The sequence below is a fragment of the Physella acuta genome, unplaced genomic scaffold, assembly GCF_028476545.2.
Source record: "Physella acuta isolate Inbredline_101_S28 unplaced genomic scaffold, ASM2847654v3 ptg000934l, whole genome shotgun sequence".
NCBI classification, from domain to species: Eukaryota; Metazoa; Mollusca; class Gastropoda; family Physidae; genus Physella; species Physella acuta.
The window spans coordinates 124892-144850 of record NW_026732451.1 but is presented as its reverse complement, the minus strand read 5'-3'; the positions used below and the strand labels follow the sequence as shown (position 1 = coordinate 144850).

The 19959-nt window shown below is 51.1% G+C and overlaps 1 protein-coding gene across 4 annotated transcripts in view; it reads left to right on the top strand.

The window, feature by feature from the left end:
- The first annotated feature begins 4407 nt into the window (after positions 1–4407).
- The window catches only part of LOC131953625 (uncharacterized), a 59957-nt gene continuing 44405 nt past the window's right edge, over positions 4408–19959 (top strand). For all 4 annotated transcript variants that reach the window (XM_059316897.1, XM_059316898.1, XM_059316895.1 and 1 more), the window contains exon 1: positions 4408–4559. The gene's annotated coding sequence lies outside the window, so the exon portion shown is untranslated. The remainder of the gene's footprint in view (positions 4560–19959) is intronic.

The window sequence follows — 19959 nt, the reverse complement described above, 5'->3', positions numbered from 1 at the left end:
AGGTTGTTGGCCCTGTATGTAGGGCCAGGTTGTTGGCCCTGTGTATGTAGGGTCAGGTTGTTGGCCCTGTGTATGTAGGACCAGGTTGTTGGCCCTGTATGTAGGGCCAGGTTGTTGGCCCTGTGTATGTAGGGTCAGGTTGTTGGCCCTGTATGTAGGGTCAGGTTGTTGGCCCTGTGTATGTAGGGTCAGGTTGTTGGCCCTGTATATGTAGGACCAGGTTGTTGGCCCTGTATGTAGGGCCAGGTTGTTGGCCCTGTGTATGTAGGGCCAGGTTGTTGGCCCTGTGTATGTAGGACCAGGTTGTTGGCCCTGTATGTAGGGCCAGGTTGTTGGCCCTGTGTATGTAGGGTCAGGTTGTTGGCCCTGTATGTAGGGCCAGGTTGTTGGCCCTGTGTATGTAGGACCAGGTTGTTGGCCCTGTGTATGTAGGGTCAGGTTGTTGGCCCTGTATGTGTAGGGCCAGGTTGTTGGCCCTGTGTATGTAGGACCAGGTTGTTGGCCCTGTATGTAGGGCCATATTGTTGGCCCTGTATATAGGACCAGGTTGTTGGCCCTGTGTATGTAGGGCCAGGTTGTTGGCCCTGTATGTAGGGCCATATTGTTGGCCCTATGCAGGTGTCAATCACCATCTTTGTAGGCCCACACGCCACTCGCACCCCCCCCCCCCCCCCCCGCCCCTGTGTTGTTGGCCAGGTTGTTGGCCCTGTGTATGTAGGGCCAGGTTGTTGGCCCTGTATATAGGGCCAGTTTGTTGGCCCTGTGTATGTAGGGCCATATTGTTGGCCCTGTCCTGTATGTAGGGCCAGGTTGTTGGCCCTGTGTATGTAGGGCCAGTTTGTTGGCCCTGTGTATGTAGGGCCATATTGTTGGCCCTGTCCTGTATGTAGGGCCAGGTTGTTGGCCCTGTGTATGTAGGGCCAGGTTGTTGGCCCTGTGTATGTAGGGCCATATTGTTGGCCCTGTGTATGTAGGGCCAGGTTGTTGGCCCTGTGTATGTAGGGCCATATTGTTGGCCCTGTGTATGTAGGGCCAGGTTGTTGGCCCTGTGTATGTAGGGCCAGGTTGTTGGCCCTGTATGTATGGCCAGGTTGTTGGCCCTGTGTATGTAGGGCCAGGTTGTTGGCCCTGTGTATGTAGGGCCAGGTTGTTGGCCCTGTATGTAGGGCCAGGTTGTTGGCCCTGTATGTAGGGCCATATTGTTGGCCCTATGCAGGTGTCAATCTCCACCTTTGTAGGCCCACACGCCACTCGCCCCCCCCCCCCCCCCACGGCACTCGCCCCCCCCCCCCCCCCACCTTTCTATAGCCTTCCATTGAGCCTTTCAGGCAATAGCCACCCCAGCACAAACATGGGCCTTTATCAACCCACGGGACGTTCTAGACTGTTCTTTAATCGCACACGTTCTGGGCATGCCAAACAAAGCCAGACAGAATAAACTTTCACCTGCATTTTGTTCCAATCAAACATGTCTGTCAATGACAAGTCTGCTTCAGACCACTTGAAGCGATTCCTTAAAACATCAGACAAAACAAATTGTCCAAGTTGTTCTGTGGCTGATGTTAAACCACAGTATATCATGTCGCCTGTGTCCAAGTTTTGTAAACATTGCCTCAACTTCAATACAGCGCAACATGGCGTTAAGGGTTACTCGACTCAAACAAATCCTCTTTGTGGGGACTTTGATGTTTGATAACTAGAACCGTGGCTTAACACAACTACCCCATAGCTGTAGTTTTTTTAATGACGTAATAAATTGGGCCGTTACGGACACGATGCCAGTCAGCACGTGTAGATTACAAGCAGGTCAATGATTCATTCATCTGACACGAGCGGTTGGCTGGTTCAAGTTTGGTTCGCTGTGATTTAGTCATGGCCGTAGTTTTAATGGTCATTGTTCTATATGGCCGTAGTTTTATTGGTCATTGTTCTATATGGTCTTAGTTTTAATTGTCAATGTTTATTCAATGTTATCCTAGTTTTTATTGTGAATGTTTATTCTATATGGCCCTAGTGTAAATGATTAATCTTTATTCTTTATGGCCCTAGATTTAATGGTGAATTTTTACGCTATATGGCCTTAGATTTAATAGTGAATGTTTATTCTAAATGACCCTAGTATTTAATGTTAAAATACATTCTTCTTAGCCCTAATTTTGAAAGGTTGGCATACATTTTATAAAAGCCCATTTAGATTATGTTATTTTCTATACGGTCATAGTTATAAAAATAGCTCGAACTAAAATTGAATGAATCATGGAAATTATGGCTAAACGATGTTCACATAGAAGCAATTGTGAGCATGTCGGAAAAGATATTGTTATGTAATAGAATTCATCTTTTGTATACAGCCAGAACTGAGTCCCACTCGGCCTTGTACCACCAGCTCTGATGGAGGCCCATTCGGCCAACTATTGTTGGCACTGGGGGATAAATACCTTTTAAAAAATCGATGGTAAAAAAATTCTTTCTTTTTGATCTGCCACACACATCCATCACAGACGAGCATCGGTGGGGAGGGGAAGGGGGAGGGGGGCACGCGATGTCATGGAAAGGACAAAAAACCGAAATTAGCCAGGACCAAATGTTCACCTGGGCACGCGTCTCGTCAGTCAAGCGTGTCGCCATGCTTTTGTCCCCGTTCTTTGTCGGCTAGAGCCTTCGGTGTTGGCCCACTGGTTTTTGTTCCCACACCCAGACACACACGCAAACACACACCCAGACACACACCCAGACACACACCCAGACACACACCCAGACACACACCCAAACACACACCCAAACACACACCCAGACACACACCCAGACACACACCCAAACACACACCCAAACACACACCCCAGACACACACCCAAACACACACCCAGTGGGGCACGGTGGTAGTAGGCTAGATGGTAGCTACATATGTAGGCTAGATGGTAGCTACATATGTAGGCTAGATGGTAGCTACATATGTAGGCTAGATGGTAGCTATATGTGTAGGCTAGATGGTAGCTACATATGTAGGTTAATGTAGGCTAAATATGTAGGCTGGTGGTAGTCACATATGTAGGCTAGATGATAGCTATATATGTAGGCTACATGGTAGCTATATATGTAGGTTAATGTAGGCTACATATGTAGGCTGGTGGTAGTCACATATGTAGGCTAGATGATAGCTATATATGTAGGCTACATGGTAGCTATATATGTAGGTTAATGTAGGCTACATATGTAGGCTAGATGGTAGCTACATATGTAGGCTAGATGGTAGCTACATATGTAGGCTAGATGGTAGCTATATGTAGGCTAGATGGTAGCTACGTATGTAGGATAGATGGTAGCTATATGTAGGCTAGATGGTAGCTACGTATGTAGGATAGATGGTAGCTACATGTAGGCTAGATGGTAGCTATATGTAGGCTAGATGGTAGCTATATGTAGGCTAGATGGTAGCTATATGTAGGCTAGATGGTAGCTATATGTGTAGGCTACATGATAGCTACATATGTAGGCTAGATGATAGCTACATATGTAGGCTAGATGGTAGCTATATGTAGGCTAATGTAGGCTACATATGTAGGCTAGATGGTAGCTACCTGTGTAGGCTACATGGTAGCTACATATGTAGGCTAGATGATAGCTACATTAGTAGGCTAGATGGTAGCTATATGTAGGCTAATGTAGGCTACATATGTAGGCTAGATGGTAGCTATATATGTAGGCTAGATGGTAGCTACATATGTAGGCTAGATGGTAGCTACATAGACTAGTGCTGAATATATGCGCTAGATATGTTCACTAGTTAAGGCTATGATTTAACTATATGCTTAGCAACTAACAGTGCAAATATTTGCATTGGCCTACTTTATCAAAGAAAACAAATCTGACCAATGGTGACCAATTTTTTCTATTTTGTGATGTAAAACGTTAGGATGTAGAGATGTTGTGATGTAGAGATGTTGTGATGTAGAGATGTTGTGATGTAGAGATGTTGTGATGTAGAGATGTTGTGATGTAGCGATGTCGAGTGTTGAAACACATATTACCAATACATTTGAACACACAAAAACCAGGAGATGATGTGTGGACTAAACAGAAACAGGGAACAAACATTAAAGTAAAAACGATCCTTCTAAAAATAGAAGTCTAGAATATCCCGAGAGAATATTCAACAATGCGTATTGTTTGGTACAGTATTTAAAATTTCGCCGATATCATTGTAGAATCGTGGACGTAAAATTGGTTAGAGTAATTAAATTAATTACAAGCTTAAAGAGCGAGCCAGAAAAAATGTCTATTAGCTCTCTGTAAGCCTCGCGCGGGCCAGCGCGTGACGAATGCCTGAATTAACGCTCTAATCCTAGACGCTCAAGGACGGCTGGAACCACCCTCAGTTGCCAAACAGGCCCACAGCGCGCGTGCGTATCGTTGGTGCGTGAGTGGCCGAGTTTTTCCCTCCCGCATTTCTTGTTTATGTTGGTGAAATCACGTGCCAGCCAGATAAAACGGTCGGGGCTGGATGCGGCAACTGTGTCATTGGCTTAAAAAACTTTGTGGATGTTCTTTCAAACAGTGAGGTAAGTTTGGTATTTTGTTGGTATGGTCATTTTGTTTGCATGGTCATTCTGTTTGTAGGGATATACCGTCAAACTTTGTCTTGTGCCAGTGTCAAGTCTCGTCTGTCATGACACTATAGCAGTGTCACACATCCCCCACTGTCATGTGACTACTGCCACTAAAACTTCTATGGCTAACTTGTCTAGAATGTGATCTTCTGTATGATGAGTTTGTTGTCTATCAGTAACTGGTAAATAACATTTTATCCTTTAATTACTGGCACATAACATTAGTTTTCCCACATATCTGGTGTACCTATACTATATGACTATTCGGTGACCTACACATATTAGAATAACCACATGACCTTCCCACTGCGTTAACTAAAGAATGGAGGATTAGTTGGCTCGACACAAGAAGCTCCATGGGACCAAAGTACTCTTGGCTTCATCGTGTTTTCTTAAAGGATAGCGCTGCTCTCTCTCTCTCGGCGCTCTAGGAGTTCCAAACCTTGGTCCGTTTTACTCTCATGTGTAATCCTTAATCTGTTAGACTACTTGAGCGGATTAACTAACATCATGCTGTGGGGGGGGGGGGGAAAGAGGGAGGGGGTAGGGGTTTAAAACATGCGCAACACCGCTCACACGCAGTGCAGGTTACGAACATCTACAACACCTCAGCTATCTATAACAATTCTCATATGACCCCCACATAACTCCCACATAACTCCCACATGACCCCCACATAACCCCCACATAATCCCCCCACATAACTCCCACATGACCCCCACATAACCCCCACTTATCCCCCACATAACTCACATGAACCCCCCCCCCCCCCCCCACATAACTCCCACATGACCCCCACATAACCCCCACTTATCCCCCACATAACTCACATGAACCCCCCCCCCCCCCACATAACTCCCACATGACCCCCACATAACCCACATATAACCCCCACATAACCCCCACATGACCCCGACATAACTCCCCCATTACCCCCACATAACTCCAACATGACCCCCCCCCCACTTTTTAAAAACCGTTACAAATATACATCATCCACTGTCGCCTTATAACATTGGCAGCCCCCCCCCCCCCCCACTATACCCTCACCACCAAGTAAATGCACTAACCATGTGCTGTGGATATCAAAGCTGACTCAAAGCGTCTCTTCTGACGCTATTTTTAGAAATCTGAGTGGATCAGCCGTTAATCCTCAAGTATCCATGTCCGATGACGTCATCTCCTGACTGTTTGCTAACTGCTGACATTCATGACATTTGTGCAGGCAAATGCCACGTTGATGATTGTCATTGCAGGCAATTCACTCACCACTAGAACTTGCAGTTTGTCTTAATATTCTGTGATATAGCCAAATTCTTCCCTCGGCTGGAGGGCTATCATATGCCTGGTGTAGAGCCTGGGTCAGTTGTAGAGTCTGGGTCAGTTGTAGAGCCTGGATCATTTGTAGAGCCTGGGTCATTTGTAGAGCCTGGGTCTGTTGTAGAGCCTGGGTCTGTTGTAGAGCCTGGGTCAGTTGTAGAGCCTGGGTCAGTTGTAGAGCCTGGGTCAGTTGTATAGCTTGGGTCAGTTGTAGAGCCTGGGTCAGTTGTATAGTGTTACGCACCCCCTTCTCTAATCCTTTCGAACTAGTCAGGGGATCGTAAACAAGAAGAAGAAAAATAAAATTAAATAAAAGCCAACTTCAGTAATCTCTATTTATTCGCCACAAATCACAACACTTAAAGTTAAACCCGCCACCGAAGTACAACAATCGAAATATACACAACTAGCTATAACAATTAAAGTCCTTAATTTGACTAATCTACTTGTCCCTAACTGTCAAGCCTAGCCTAAGTCTAAAACATGTCGTGGCTTTCCACTAGCTCACAAAGACGACCCATGTCTCCTCTACCTAGCTATCCGAGACGAGTACGTCCGTCTCCGTGTGTGTGTCCCGACTGTCTGTCGAGTGTGTCCCCCTAGTCTCCGGTCTACCCTCCTAAAGTACTCAAGTCGTCCCTCGCTAGTGTGGGAACCTTGTTAATCGAGCCTGACCCCCAGGTCAGGTCAGGTCAGGTCAGGACATGACCGTCCATCTCGGCCCTGTGCGATCTGGAAGGTTTTCCCAGCCGTAAAACATGGACCGTCACTAGCCTAGATCAAGCATCAACGGTCAGCCCGTGGTGTCACCAGGTAATTTATGGGCTGTTGGCCACGTTAATAGCCGAGTCCCCCAAGTCTCCAAGTCTGCCACGCCTACACGCGTGGAATCTAATCCGGTGTGGCCATCACGGCCCAAAGATTCTCACGACCAGCACTGGTCAGTGCATTAACATGCCTAAGCATTTCATTTTAATTACCTGGCCCTCCTCGATGGGACCAAACCCAGGTAAAGATCGCTTGGGTTCGTAACACCCCCACCCTTCAAGAAATTAATTCGCCACCACATGGTGAATTAATTGAACATCTCTTACTAGACAACCATACCAATCTCACAATTCCTCAAAAGTCCCAGAATAAACCTAAATGGGACTAAAACAGTTTAACATCATCATCATCAAAAAGATAAGAAACGTGGATGATTTAGTCACAATAACAAGTTTGGCTAAATACACCAACCACAGTGTCATCAAACATAGACATCAAAGTAAATAAAACCGCAAATCTGCAACACATGCGTCACTGTCGCCAATAATCTTAATGTTGAAACCAACAGTCTTCGTTTTACTGATAGTTACGTCATCAGTCAACAAAACCTGTCAATACAATTAAAACTGTCACGAATTCATCATCATGTAAAACATCAATAACACACATTTTTTTTTTAAACAAGACATGTAAAAAGGTACATTCTTTAAGCCTGAAAACAGTTCATTTTGATTAGAACACTTGCATCCTGGGAAAACATGAAACAGTCTATCTTGGAAACAGTTCTAATAGGTTTGAAACACAAATTAGTTTTCCGTCTTTCGGGTCATCATGAGTTCGTAAATATAAATCTTTAGCCGAACTTTATAACGTCGCAGCACAATTTTAGTGACGGAGATATTATCCGCCCACAACAAATACACCGAGCCGCACAAAGAGAGGTCGATTTCACGCCCCGTCTCTGTGAAAGTGAGGTGATATGCGCTCACATGTACACATTCTCGGTTGACGGGAGAAGTGTGACCCGCTGAGGTCACATTACCGATCTTCCCCGGGTCGGTCAAAGAACAATAAATCAGCTCCGAGATAAGGGGAGGGAAGCCTGAGTTAGGCTCAACTCCAAAACAAGAGACAATGACTTGGCTCGTCGCCGACGCGGACAAAAGATTCACCGTCTCCTCGATCTCTGGATGTAAAACACCATCCACGTGACCTCCAGGTGAGGTCATGGCCTCCAGGTTGCTGGACTTGGTCGGGGAGAAATTAAACACTGTTGTGACAATGGGAGGACAGCCCGTGTTAGGCTCACCTCCAAGACAATGGGTAACGATGTTGTTCGTTACTGATGTTGGCAAAAGATTCGTTGACTCGTCTATCTCTGGATGTAGAACACCATCCACGTGACCTCCAGGTGAGGTCATGGCCTCTGGGTTGCTGGACTTGGTCGGGGAGAAATTAAATACTGCTGGGATCATGGGAGGACAGCCCGTTCTCATGGTTATTCACTCTCTCGGTGGTTACCGTGATTTCAGCGGTGGTTGTAACCACTGGTTCTGATATTGACTGCCCCTTTTCATGACTGGTCAACATCAGAGTGGTTGCCGGGATATCATCGGTGGTTGTATCCACTGGGTCAGATATTGACAGCCCCTTTTCATGACTGGTCAACACCAGAGTGGTTGCCGTGATTTTATCTAAACCGATAACTTGCTGAATGCCTTCAGTACTTGTCGGCACACAACTCTCAACTCGTAAGCTATCAGCACGTTTTGACGTTTGTGCTGGTTCTGCTAGGTTAAAGTCGACTTCAGGGACTGAGCCAAAGCTAGTGGCAGCCTTAGTCTGAGACTGACAAAACTCACTACCAACTCTGTCAGACAACAAACTATCTTCATCTCTATACCGATCCTCGGAAACTACTACACTAGCCTGAGAGAAAACAGAGACAGATTCTGGAAAGTCAAACAACCCACTAAGCTGCGCCTCTTCCCATAGCCTAAGTAAATCCCGTTCCCTCCTGATCTCTAATAGTTTAACTTCATGTCCGAACAGTTTCTCTAAACTTTTAATGTTAATTTCCTTCCAAGATTCTGACATGAATATATCCCTTCTAATCTCTAACAACTTCTCCTCTTTCTCTCTCGCGATCTCTAACAACTTAGCTTGATACTTCCTCTCAATTTCTTCAACCCTAATTCGTCCTATCTCATAATATTCTATCGAGTCTAGACACTCCTCCTCTAATCTACCTGTATTCACTAACTCAACACAAATATGATCTCGTAGAACTCTATCTCTATCCGACACATCAACCTCTAGTCCTAGCTCCTCAACTAGACGCAACAACTCTACGCGACAAAACCTGTCTAAAACTTCTAGAGTTGGACACTCAATAAAACTCATTACGTCCATGATTCACACTTACGGAACTTATCAAGCTAAATGGTGGCGGTTAACTACTACAAATGTGGCTCACAACAAACAACTTTAACTTAAACATTAAAAGTAGGGCTATCACCTTTGACACTTGAAACAGGTAGACACCAGCTATACTGGGCCAACCAAACTAAATATCCAGCTACACTGGATCACAAACGATTTACTCACGTATACTGGGAATTGACCCTCCAGCTATACTGAGCAAACCAAACAAAAATTACGAATTTATTCACGTACCTGGGAATTGACCCTCCAGCTGTACTGAATAAACCCGAACACTCCAGTTCCACTGGACCACACAAAAATATTCGAGTATACTGGGCATTAATCCCTCCAGCTATACTGAATCAACAAAAAAAATCAAGAAAAATAAACTCAGTGTCAATACAAAGGTGATAAGCTCGCTACTTACTCAATGTTTGGAAAACTCTCCTGATTCCGTGAACAACTTTACTCTCACTACTCATAAACTTAAAATTAAAACACAAGCTCGTGAGCCCCCAACTGAAAATGGCATCAAAAGAAACTATTCAACTCGTTGTCTGTCCTATCCCGGACTCTAGCCACCAATTGTTACGCACCCCCTTCTCTAATCCTTTCGAACTAGTCAGGGGATCGTAAACAAGAAGAAGAAAAATAAAATTAAATAAAAGCCAACTTCAGTAATCTCTATTTATTCGCCACAAATCACAACACTTAAAGTTAAACCCGCCACCGAAGTACAACAATCGAAATATACACAACTAGCTATAACAATTAAAGTCCTTAATTTGACTAATCTACTTGTCCCTAACTGTCAAGCCTAGCCTAAGTCTAAAACATGTCGTGGCTTTCCACTAGCTCACAAAGACGACCCATGTCTCCTCTACCTAGCTATCCGAGACGAGTACGTCCGTCTCCGTGTGTGTGTCCCGACTGTCTGTCGAGTGTGTCCCCCTAGTCTCCGGTCTACCCTCCTAAAGTACTCAAGTCGTCCCTCGCTAGTGTGGGAACCTTGTTAATCGAGCCTGACCCCCAGGTCAGGTCAGGTCAGGTCAGGACATGACCGTCCATCTCGGCCCTGTGCGATCTGGAAGGTTTTCCCAGCCGTAAAACATGGACCGTCACTAGCCTAGATCAAGCATCAACGGTCAGCCCGTGGTGTCACCAGGTAATTTATGGGCTGTTGGCCACGTTAATAGCCGAGTCCCCCAAGTCTCCAAGTCTGCCACGCCTACACGCGTGGAATCTAATCCGGTGTGGCCATCACGGCCCAAAGATTCTCACGACCAGCACTGGTCAGTGCATTAACATGCCTAAGCATTTCATTTTAATTACCTGGCCCTCCTCGATGGGACCAAACCCAGGTAAAGATCGCTTGGGTTCGTAACAATAGCTTGGGTCAGTTGTAGAGCGTGGGTCAGTTGTATAGCTTGGGTCGGTTGTAGAGCCTGGTGTAGAGCCTGGGTCAGTTGTAGAGCCTGGGTCAGTTGTAGAGCCTGGGTCAGTTGTAGAGCCTGGGTCAGTTGTAGAGCCTGGTGTAGAGCGTGGGTCAGTTGTAGAGCCTGGGTCAGTTGTAGAGCCTGGGTCAGTTGTAGAGCCTGGTGTAGAGCCTGGGTCAGTTGTAGAGCCTGGGTCAGTTGTAGAGCCTGGGTCAGTTGTAGAGCCTGGTGTAGAGCCTGGATCAGTTGTAGAGCCTGGGTCAGTTGTAGAGCCTGGGTCAGTTGTAGAGCCTGGGTCAGTTGTAGAGCCTGGGTCAGTTGTAGAGCCTGGGTCAGTTGTAGAGCCTGGTGTAGAGCGTGGGTCAGTTGTAGAGCCTGGGTCAGTTGTAGAGCCTGGGTCAGTTGTAGAGCCTGGTGTAGAGCCTGGGTCAGTTGTAGAGCCTGGGTCAGTTGTAGAGCCTGGGTCAGTTGTAGAGCCTGGGTCAGTTGTAGAGCCTGGTGTAGAGCGTGGGTCAGTTGTAGAGCCTGGGTCAGTTGTAGAGCCTGGGTCAGTTGTAGAGCCTGGTGTAGAGCCTGGGTCAGTTGTAGAGCCTGGGTCAGTTGTAGAGCCTGGTGTAGAGCCTGGATCAGTTGTAGAGCCTGGGTCAGTTGTAGAGCCTGGGTCAGTTGTAGAGCCTGGGTCAGTTGTAGAGCCTGGGTCAGTTGTAGAGCCTGAGTCAGGTGTAGAGCCTGGGTCAGTTGTAGAGCCTGGGTCAGTTGTAGAGCCTGGGTCAGTTGTAGAGCCTGGGTCAGTTGTATAGCTTGGGTCAGTTGTAGAGCCTGGTGTAGAGCCTGGTGTAGAGCCTGGGTCAGTTGTAGAGCCTGGGTCAGTTGTAGAGCCTGGGTCAGTTGTAGAGCCTGGGTCAGTTGTATAGCTTGGGTCAGTTGTAGAGCCTGGTGTAGAGCCTGGGTCAGTTGTAGAGCCTGGGTCAGTTGTAGAGCCTGGGTCAGTTGTAGAGCCTGGTGTAGAGCCTGGGTCAGTTGTAGAGCCTGGGTCAGTTGTAGAGCCTGGATCAGTTGTAGAGCCTGGGTCTGTTGTAGAGCCTGGGTCAGTTGTAGAGCCTGGGTCAGTTGTAGAGCCTGAGTCAGTTGTAGAGCGTGGGTCAGTTGTAGAGCCTGGGTCAGTTGTAGAGCCTGGGTCAGTTGTAGAGCCTGGGTCAGTTGTAGAGCCTGGGTCAGTTGTAGAGCCTGGGTCAGTTGTAGAGCCTGGGTCAGTTGTAGAGCCTGGTGTAGAGCCTGGGTCAGTTGTAGAGCCTGGGTCAGTTGTAGAGCCTGGGTCTGTTGTAGAGCCTGGGTCAGTTGTAGAGCCTGGGTCAGTTGTAGAGTCTGGTGAAGAGCCTGGGTCAGTTGTATAGCTTGGGTCAGCTGTAGAGCCTGGGTCAGTTGTATAGCTTGGGTCAGTTGTAGAGCCTGGGTCAGTTGTAGAGCCTGAGTCAGTTGTAGAGCGTGGGTCAGTTGTAGAGCCTGGGTCAGTTGTAGAGCCTGGGTCAGCTGTAGAGCCTGGGTCAGTTGTAGAGCCTGGTGTAGAGCCTGGGTCAGTTGTAGAGCCTGGTGTAGAGCCTGGTGTAGAGCCTGGGTCAGTTGTAGAGCCTGGGTCAGTTGTAGAGCCTGGGTCAGTTGTAGAGCCTGGGTCAGTTGTATAGCTTGGGTCAGTTGTAGAGCCTGGTGTAGAGCCTGGGTCAGTTGTAGAGCCTGGGTCAGTTGTAGAGCCTGGGTCAGTTGTAGAGCCTGGGTCAGTTGTAGAGCCTGGGTCAGTTGTAGAGCGTGGGTCAGTTGTAGAGCCTGGGTCAGTTGTAGAGCCTGGGTCAGTTGTAGAGCCTGGGTCAGTTGTAGAGCCTGGGTCAGTTGTAGAGCCTGGGTCAGTTGTAGAGCCTGGTGTAGAGCCTGGGTCAGTTGTATAGCTTGGGTCAGTTGTAGAGCGTGGGTCGACCTGTGAAATAAGGAATGTGAGGTAGATGGGGACGTGACTACTTAACGTCTGAGATGATCTACCTGGAGACACCAGGAAGAAAAGATAGAGGACGGACTTTTGTGGCTGATGTCTAGCGCCCCCCACCACCCTCCTCCAGGGGTGTGCTGGATCTGAAGTGGGCGTAGTCTCCGGTAACCGAATAAAGTAAATTAACTGGACTTGCCAGTAACTGAAACAGCTCACAACGTAGAGAACAGTTTACAATCACAACATACTGGACGTGTTTGTTTTACCAAATATAACGACATAATCCGTAGCGTTGGAGTCTCAAACCCAAGCCAAACATATACTCTGTAGGGTTAAAATACAACGTAGATGCGATTAGTAAAGATTACATTATTTTCTCACATCAAATTTCGTGAGTTTTATCAACGTTATGGTCAACACCAAACCTGTTGTAAATTACCATTTAAGATTTACAACTGAAATGTACACAGAAATATCAGTGAGTGCTTAAACTAATCGATTGGTTAACTTTCAAGTACTAGCTATTTAATAATAAAGCAGTTTTTTTGTGTGAGTTAAATATAGGTTAGTTTGTACTTCTGTGTGCATGTTGAAGTACGTGTAGGTGTAAGTGTTCGTGTGTTTGAGTGTTTGAGTACGTATGTGCGTGTCTGTGTGTGCTAGTATGTGTTGTTTGTGTGTGTATCTGTGTATATGTATAGCAAACAACACGTCACCTGATGGTGGATGAATGGAAGATTACAAACTTCCTCCCCCCCCCCCTCAAACCCCATGAAGCGGTCACGTGACGAAACCCTCCAGGCTTTCAGGCAGGATTAACTGGCACAGTGAGAGCCACAGTGGTTGTATGGGGCCAGTGGTTGTATGGGGCCAGTGGTTGTATGGGGCCAGTGGTTGTATGGGGCCAGTGGTTGTATGGGGCCAGTGGTTGTATGGGGCCAGTGGTTGTATGGGGCCAGTATGGGGCCAGTGGTTGTATGGGGCCAGTGGTTGTATGGGGCCAGTGGTTGTATGGGGCCAGTGGTTGTATGGGGCCAGTGGTTGTATGGGGCCAGTGGTTGTATGGGGCCAGTGGTTGTATGGGGCCAGTGGTTGTATGGGGCCAGTGGTTGTATGGGGCCAGTGGTTGTATGGGGCCAGTGGTTGTATGGGGCCAGTGGTTGTATGGGGCCAGTGGTTGTATGGGGCCAGTGGTTGTATGGGGCCAGTGGTTGTATGGGGCCGTATGGGGCCAGTGGTTGTATGGGGCCAGTGGTTGTATGGGGCCAGTGGTTGTATGGGGCCAGTGGTTGTATGGGGCCAGTGGTTGTATGGGGCCAGTGGTTGTATGGGGCCAGCGGTTGTATGGGGCCAGTGGTTGTATGGGGCCAGTATGGGGCCAGTGGTTGTATGGGGCCAGTGGTTGTATGGGGCCAGCGGTTGTATGGGGCCAGTGGCTGTATGGGGCCGTATGGGGCCAGTGGTTGTATGGGGCCGTATGGGGCCAGTGGTTGTATGGGGCCAGTGGTTGTATGGGGCCAGTGGTTGTATGGGGCCGTATGGGGCCAGTGGTTGTATGGGGCCAGTGGTTGTATGGGGCCAGTGGTTGTATGGGGCCAGTAGTTGTATGGGGCCGTATGGGGCCAGTGGTTGTATGGGGCCGTATGGGGCCAGTGGTCGTATGGGGCCAGTAGTTGTATGGGGCCAGTGGTTGTATGGGGCCAGTGGTTGTATGGGGCCAGTGGTTGTATGGGGCCAGTGGTTGTATGGGGCCAGTGGTTGTATGGGGCCAGTGGTTGTATGGGGCCAGTGGTCGTATGGGGCCAGTGGTTGTATGGGGCCAGTATGGGGCCAGTGGTTGTATGGGGCCACTGGTTGTATGGGGCCAGTGGTTGTATGGGGCCAGTGGTTGTATGGGGCCAGTGGTTGTATGGGGCCAGTGGTTGTATGGGGCCAGTGGTTGTATGGGGCCAGTGGTCGTATGGGGCCAGTGGTTGTATGGGGCCAGTGGTTGTATGGGGCCAGTGGTTGTATGGGGCCAGTGGTTGTATGGGGCCAGTGGTTGTATGGGGCTAGTGGTTGTATGGGGCCAGTGGTTGTATGGGGCCAGTGGTTGTATGGGGCCAGTATGGGGCCAGTGGTTGTATGGGGCCAGTATGGGGCCAGTGGTTGTATGGGGCCAGTGGTTGTATGGGGCCAGTGGCTGTATGGGGCCAGTGGTTGTATGGGGCCAGTGGTTGTATGGGGCCAGTGGTTGTATGGGGCCAGTGGTTGTATGGGCCAGTGGTTGTATGGGGCCAGTGGTTGTATGGGGCCAGTGGTTGTATGGGGCCGTATGGGGCCAGTGGTTGTATGGGGCCAGTGGTTGTATGGGGCCGTATGGGGCCAGTGGTTGTATGGGGCCAGTGGTTGTATGGGGCCAGTGGCTGTATGGAACCGTATGGGGCCAGTGGTTGTATGGGGCCGTATGGGGCCAGTGGTTGTTTGGGGCCGTATGGGGCCAGTGGTTGTATGGGGCCAGTGGTTGTATGGGGCCAGTGGTTGTATGGGGCCAGTGGTTGTATGGGGCCAGTGGTTGTATGGGGCCAGTGGTTGTATGGGGCCAGCGGTTGTATGGGGCCAGTGGTTGTATGGGGCCAGTGGTCGTATGGAACCAGTGGTTGTATGGGGCCAGTGGTTGTATGGGGCCAGTGGTTGTATGGGGCCAGTGGTTGTATGGGGCCAGTGGTTGTATGGGGCCGTATGGGGCCAGTGGTTGTATGGGGCCAGTGGTTGTATGGGGCCAGTGGTTGTATGGGGCCAGTGGTTGTATGGGGCCGGATGGGGCCAGTGGTTGTATGGGGCCAGTGGTTGTATGGGGCCAGTGGTTGTATGGGGCCAGTGGCTGTATGGGGCCAGCGGTTGTATGGGGCCAGTGGTTGTATGGGGCCAGCGGTTGTATGGGGCCAGTGGTTGTATGGGGCCAGCGGTTGTATGGGGCCAGTGGTTGTATGGGGCTAGTGGTTGTATGGGGCCAGTGGTTGTATGGGGCCAGTGGTTGTATGGGGCCAGTGGTTGTATGGGGCCAGTGGTTGTATGGGGCCAGTATGGGGCCAGTGGTTGTATGGGGCCAGTGGTCGTATGGGGCCAGTGGTTGTATGGGGCCAGTGGTTGTATGGGGCCAGTGGTTGTATGGGGCCAGTGGTTGTATGGGGCCAGTGGTTGTATGGGGCCAGTGGTTGTATGGGGCCAGTGGTTGTATGGGGCCAGTGGCTGTATGGGGCCAGTGGTTGTATGGGGCCAGTGGTTGTATGGGGCCAGTGGTTGTATGGGGCCAGTGGTTGTATGGGGCCAGTGGTTGTATGGGGCCAGTGGTTGTATGGGGCCAGTGGTTGTATGGGGCCAGTGGTTGTATGGGGCCGTATGGGGCCAGTGGTTGTATGGGGCCAGTGGTTGTATGGGGCCAGTGGTTGTATGGGGCCAGTGGTTGTATGGGGCCAGTGGTTGTATGGGGCCAGTGGTTGTATGGGGCCAGCGGTTGTATGGGGCCAGTGGTTGTATGGGGCCAGTATGGGGCCAGTGGTTGTATGGGGCCAGTGGTTGTATGGGGCCAGCGGTTGTATGGGGCCAGTGGCTGTATGGGGCCGTATGGGGCCAGTGGTTGTATGGGGCCGTATGGGGCCAGTGGTTGTATGGGGCCAGTGGTTGTATGGGGCCAGTGGTTGTATGGGGCCGTATGGGGCCAGTGGTTGTATGGGGCCAGTGGTTGTATGGGGCCAGTGGTTGTATGGGGCCAGTAGTTGTATGGGGCCGTATGGGGCCAGTGGTTGTATGGGGCCGTATGGGGCCAGTGGTCGTATGGGGCCAGTAGTTGTATGGGGCCAGTGGTTGTATGGGGCCAGTGGTTGTATGGGGCCAGTGGTTGTATGGGGCCAGTGGTTGTATGGGGCCAGTGGTTGTATGGGGCCAGTGGTTGTATGGGGCCAGTGGTCGTATGGGGCCAGTGGTTGTATGGGGCCAGTATGGGGCCAGTGGTTGTATGGGGCCACTGGTTGTATGGGGCCAGTGGTTGTATGGGGCCAGTGGTTGTATGGGGCCAGTGGTTGTATGGGGCCAGTGGTTGTATGGGGCCAGTGGTTGTATGGGGCCAGTGGTCGTATGGGGCCAGTGGTTGTATGGGGCCAGTGGTTGTATGGGGCCAGTGGTTGTATGGGGCCAGTGGTTGTATGGGGCCAGTGGTTGTATGGGGCTAGTGGTTGTATGGGGCCAGTGGTTGTATGGGGCCAGTGGTTGTATGGGGCCAGTATGGGGCCAGTGGTTGTATGGGGCCAGTATGGGGCCAGTGGTTGTATGGGGCCAGTGGTTGTATGGGGCCAGTGGCTGTATGGGGCCAGTGGTTGTATGGGGCCAGTGGTTGTATGGGGCCAGTGGTTGTATGGGGCCAGTGGTTGTATGGGCCAGTGGTTGTATGGGGCCAGTGGTTGTATGGGGCCAGTGGTTGTATGGGGCCGTATGGGGCCAGTGGTTGTATGGGGCCAGTGGTTGTATGGGGCCGTATGGGGCCAGTGGTTGTATGGGGCCAGTGGTTGTATGGGGCCAGTGGCTGTATGGAACCGTATGGGGCCAGTGGTTGTATGGGGCCGTATGGGGCCAGTGGTTGTTTGGGGCCGTATGGGGCCAGTGGTTGTATGGGGCCAGTGGTTGTATGGGGCCAGTGGTTGTATGGGGCCAGTGGTTGTATGGGGCCAGTGGTTGTATGGGGCCAGTGGTTGTATGGGGCCAGCGGTTGTATGGGGCCAGTGGTTGTATGGGGCCAGTGGTCGTATGGAACCAGTGGTTGTATGGGGCCAGTGGTTGTATGGGGCCAGTGGTTGTATGGGGCCAGTGGTTGTATGGGGCCAGTGGTTGTATGGGGCCGTATGGGGCCAGTGGTTGTATGGGGCCAGTGGTTGTATGGGGCCAGTGGTTGTATGGGGCCAGTGGTTGTATGGGGCCGGATGGGGCCAGTGGTTGTATGGGGCCAGTGGTTGTATGGGGCCAGTGGTTGTATGGGGCCAGTGGCTGTATGGGGCCAGCGGTTGTATGGGGCCAGTGGTTGTATGGGGCCAGCGGTTGTATGGGGCCAGTGGTTGTATGGGGCCAGCGGTTGTATGGGGCCAGTGGTTGTATGGGGCTAGTGGTTGTATGGGGCCAGTGGTTGTATGGGGCCAGTGGTTGTATGGGGCCAGTGGTTGTATGGGGCCAGTGGTTGTATGGGGCCAGTATGGGGCCAGTGGTTGTATGGGGCCAGTGGTCGTATGGGGCCAGTGGTTGTATGGGGCCAGTGGTTGTATGGGGCCAGTGGTTGTATGGGGCCAGTGGTTGTATGGGGCCAGTGGTTGTATGGGGCCAGTGGTTGTATGGGGCCAGTGGTTGTATGGGGCCAGTGGCTGTATGGGGCCAGTGGTTGTATGGGGCCCGTGGTTGTATGGGGCCGTATGGGGCCAGTGGTTGTATGGGGCCAGTGGTTGTATGGGGCCGTATGGGGCCAGTGGTTGTATGGGGCCAGTGGTTGTATGGGGCCAGTGGCTGTATGGGGCCGTATGGGGCCAGTGGTTGTATGGGGCCAGTGGCTGTATGGGGCCGTATGGGGCCAGTGGTTGTATGGGGCCAGTGGTTGTATGGGGCCAGTGGCTGTATGGGGCCGTATGGGGCCAGTGGTTGTATGGGGCCAGTGGCTGTATGGGGCCGTATGGGGCCAGTGGTTGCATGGGGCCAGTGGTTGTATGGGGCCAGTGGTTGTATGGGGCCAGTGGTTGTATGGGGCCAGTGGTTGTATGGGGCCAGTGGTTGTATGGGGCCAGTGGTTGTATGGGGCCAGTGGTTGTATGGGGCCGTATGGGGCCAGTGGTTGTATGGGGCCAGTGGTTGTATGGGGCCAGTATGGGGCCAGTGGTTGTATGGGGCCAGTGGTTGTATGGGACTAGTGGTTGTATGGGGCCGTATGGGGCCAGTGGTTGTATGGGGCCAGTGGTTGTATGGGGCTAGTGGTTGTATGGGGCCAGTGGTTGTATGGGGCTAGTGGTTGTATGGGGCCAGTGGTTGTATGGGGCCAGTGGTTGTATGGGGCCAGTATGGGGCCAGTGGTTGTATGGGGCCAGTGGTCGTATGGGGCCAGCGGTTGTATGGGGCCAGTAGTTGTATGGGGCCGTATGGGGCCAGTGGTTGTATGGGGCCAGTGGTTGTATGGGGCTAGTGGTTGTATGGGGCCAGTATGGGGCCAGTGGTTGTATGGGGCCGTATGGGGCCAGTGGTTGTATGGGGCCAGTGGTTGTATGGGGCCAGTGGTTGTATGGGGCCAGTGGTTGTATGGGGCCAGTGGTTGTATGGGGCCAGTGGCTTTATGGGGCCAGTGGCTGTATGGGGCCGTATGGGGCCAGTGGCTGTATGGGGCCGTATGGGGCCAGTGGTTGTATGGGGCCGTATGGGGCCAGTGGTTGTATGGGGCCGTATGGGGCCAGTGGTTGTATGGGGCCAGTGGTTGTATGGGGCCAGTGGTTGTATAGGGCCAGTGGTTGTATGGGGCCAGTGGTTGTATGGGGCCAGTGGTTGTATGGGACCGTATGGGGCCAGTGGTTGTATGGGGCCAGTGGTTGTATGGGGCCGTATGGGGCCAGTGGTTGTATGGGGCCAGTGGTTGTATGGGGCTAGTGGTTGTATGGGGCCAGTATGGGGCCAGTGGTTGTATGGGGCCGTATGGGGCCAGTGGTTGTATGGGGCCGTATGGGGCCAGTGGTTGTATGGGGCCAGTGGTTATATGGGGCTAGTGGTTGTATGGGGCCAGTATGGGGCCAGTGGTTGTATGGGGCCGTATGGGGCCAGTGGTTGTATGGGGCCAGTGGTTGTATAGGGCCGTATGGGGCCAGTGGTTGTATGGGGCCGTATGGGGCCAGTGGTTGTATGGGGCCAGTGGTTGTATAGGGCCGTATGGGGCCAGTGGTTGTATGGGGCCAGTGGTTGTATGGGGCCAGTGGTTGTATGGGGCCAGTGGTTGTATGGGGCCAGTGGTTGTATGGGGCCAGTGGTTGTATGGGGCCAGTGGTTGTATGGGGCCAGTGGTTGTATGGGGCCAGCGGTTGTATGGGGCCAGTGGTTGTATGGGGCCAGTATGGGGCCAGTGGTTGTATGGGGCCAGTGGTTGTATGGGGCCAGCGGTTGTATGGGGCCAGTGGCTGTATGGGGCCGTATGGGGCCAGTGGTTGTATGGGGCCGTATGGGGCCAGTGGTTGTATGGGGCCAGTGGTTGTATGGGGCCAGTGGTTGTATGGGGCCGTATGGGGCCAGTGGTTGTATGGGGCCAGTGGTTGTATGGGGCCAGTGGTTGTATGGGGCCGTATGGGGCCAGTGGTTGTATGGGGCCGTATGGGGCCAGTGGTTGTATGGGGCCAGTGGTTGTATGGGGCCAGTGGTTGTATGGGGCCAGTGGTTG